At 40.2% G+C, this 2,934-nt stretch overlaps 1 non-coding gene across 1 annotated transcript; it reads left to right on the top strand.

Annotated features, from left to right (window-relative positions):
• The first annotated feature begins 1,899 nt into the window (after window positions 1-1,899).
• Window positions 1,900-1,981, top strand: TRNAS-GCU (transfer RNA serine (anticodon GCU)). Its single transcript has one exon. It is a non-coding gene; the product is annotated as a tRNA-Ser (tRNA).
• The last annotated feature ends 953 nt before the right edge of the window (window positions 1,982-2,934 follow it).

Raw genomic sequence — 2,934 nt, 5'->3', positions numbered from 1 at the left:
CGGGACTCGGGCTGCGCGGCTGCGCCCGCCGGTTTATATAGGGCGGAGCTGCGCGGTGATTGGTGCGCTGTCCAGCCCGCCTCACTGGCAGCCGCAGAGTCTCCTCTCCGATCCCGAGTTGTGTTTGTTACACCTCAAAAAAGCTCAAAAATATCAAAATTCCCTAGTCTGAATTGCCCAGTTTTTCTCAGAAAATGATCCCCGAAGCCTCAAGCTTCCAGGTGGTCTCAGATTATGAGCAAAGCTCAAGGCCTTATGCCAAAAACTTGCAATATTTCCCGCTGTGCTCGTCAAATTTCAACTCAGAGGAACAAAACTTTCTATTTTCTTTGTAAATTATAAACCGATCTTCATGTGTGGAGTTTTCTGACCCCTCAAATATGATTCTCCAAGTGGTTAGTTTCTTATATGTCCAAAAAACATGTCACTGGCATTAGAATTTTTATTACAAATCTGCGCTTAAGTGAGGGAAGTAACACAGGCTCCTGGGAGAGTCCTGCCTATTGAGCCGAGGGCATTTGAGTTCATCAAACTGGTTTAGTTTAATCCCAAACAAATTATTGCCCATTTGAGGTTAACTTCTGGACCCCTGGAACATCAGTCTATACAGCCCTGGTTTTATTTTGTCTGCTGCACCTGGGTTTTTAAATAATTCCTTAGGATAATTCTTTTCCTTTCTGCTCCCAAGGGTTGAGGGCGGGGCTGTTGCTTCTCTTTTCCTGTGGACAACTGCTCCATGGGTTGAGATACCTTGAATTCAGGATATTTGGGGAAGAAGGGAGCCCAAGTCACAGTCATGGTACAGAGATGTAAAATATTTAATTTTCAATTAAGAGGCAGATGATATCCACAAAGTAACTGGAAAAGGGGATGCACTTTACTTTGAAGAATTTGTCTTTGGCTTTGCTGAATTCTTCAGGCATTTGGTTTAGAACCAAATCGTAATTAATGTATTATTTAGAACTGGAATTCAAGCATTAGTCATAAGGGAAAATAAATGAGAAGCAGAAATTAGAGCACATTTCTCTTTAATGGAGAAAACCCTGACCCTGTTATTACTAAATAGTGATGAATGACTAGTCAACACACCTAACCCAAAAAACCCATTGCTGCCGAGTCAATTCTGACTCATAGCAACCCTACAGGACACAGTAGGAGTGCCCCATAGAGTTTCCAAGGAGCACTTGGTGGACTCAAACTGCTGACCTTTGGGTTAGCAGCTATAGCTCTTAACCACTATACCACCAGAGTTTCTGTCAAAATACTAAATATGGTTTCAATCTCCATGAAGATTATGGCCCCAAACTTCTCAGAGCTCCAGAAAAAAAAGAAAAGAAGTCACATGTAGGAGCTCAATGACAAGTTTAAATTTCCATCTCAGGAACAGAACTTTGAGAGGCTAGCCAAGCTGTCACTGCCCTCTGAAGAAATCTTTTGGAAGGCCTTTGAAAGAGTGGGTTTGTTTAGGTAGTTGCCCAGCCAATGAAGAGTATATGTTGGCAATGAAAGAACAATGAAAGGAATTATTGCAGGAAAACAGTGCAGAATTGTCTTAAAAGCTTCAAGCCGCCAGTAGAGAGATAAGATACAATTTTGCACAATGTTATAAATAAGATGATACTATTCTACGAATGTGGGAGGTTGTAACAAGGCATTGGCATCACCTTGACTTAGTTCCATTGCCTCCACTACTAAAATAAAGAAGAATTCACAGCTTTGATACAACATTAATGAAATGTTGCAAAATAGTCTTGTTTAAATTAATGATAAATTTGGTATAAAAGTGATGTAAATTATCAATACTTTCTAAACCTTAATGTGTAAGCATATTCACTTTAATTATAGGGTCGCTATGAGTCAAAAAAAGTCAGAATTGACTCTAAAGCAAAACACCAGAGAGATGAGGTGGCCGAGTGGTTAAGGTGATGGACTGCTAATCCATTGTGCTTTGCACGCGTGGGTTCGAATCCCACCCTCATCGTTTCTTCCTTGCCTCACTGTGTCCTGAGAGTGAGATTTTGCAGCCCTGTTGGCACAGTGATTAAGAACTCTGGCTGCTAACCAAAAGGTCAGCAGTTCAAGTCCACCAGATGCTCAATGGATACCATTTGTAGCAGTTCTACTCTGTCCTATAGGGGTCGCTATGAGTCAGAATAGACTCAACAGCAATGGGTTTGGGTTTGTTTGTTTGGGTTTTTTAGTGTAAAATAAATGTGCCCTTTGGTATTTATTAAAATAAAATGGGGGAGGGTGTCTCTAAAATAGATCAATTGATCATTACTAGGGAAACTATAATTATGTGGGCATTTGATGCCAGAATAGAGGGAGTATACTCATTTTTAATGAGAAAAAAAAATCACTCCCATAAGTGCTGAAATTTGCAGAACTCATTGAGGTTTGTTCTCAGATGACTCACTTTCTCCATCTATTCTTCACTACTTCTGACCCTGAGAGCCCCCATATACCTTTGATACAACATGTAAAAGGTATTTCTTTCTGTGCAGGTTCATATGCTCAGAGTGAGAAGTGTGTCTTTCTCATGGAATTTCATGAGCTTTTGCAGTCAGGAAATATTCTCAAATGAGTTATTCTCTAATAAAGCTAAGCAAGTAATTTTTCATGATTGATTTTTCTTTAAACCTTTATGGAACCCCGAGTGATGGAAAATGGGGGGCACCCTGTGATCATTTCCATTTTAGACATGATTTCAACTGTGCTAAAAGGAACAACGTGATCTGTAGAAAAGCTGAAAGGAAGGGGAGGCTTGTACTTGGTTCTTTTTGCTCTGCAATCCTGGGTTCCAAGTGCTTGATTCTGGACTTTGCTACTTTAATCTTATTTTACTATGATTGCTTTATTAAAGACAGAGTTTGGGAAAGCAGGGTTTTATACTAGACCAATGATCCCTTCACCAAGCTTTCTCGTAGGATCTGT

Source organism: Elephas maximus, chromosome 1 (genome assembly GCF_024166365.1).
Source record: "Elephas maximus indicus isolate mEleMax1 chromosome 1, mEleMax1 primary haplotype, whole genome shotgun sequence".
In the NCBI taxonomy this organism is placed as follows: domain Eukaryota; kingdom Metazoa; phylum Chordata; class Mammalia; order Proboscidea; family Elephantidae; genus Elephas; species Elephas maximus.
This window is presented reverse-complemented; position numbering and strand designations above follow the sequence as displayed.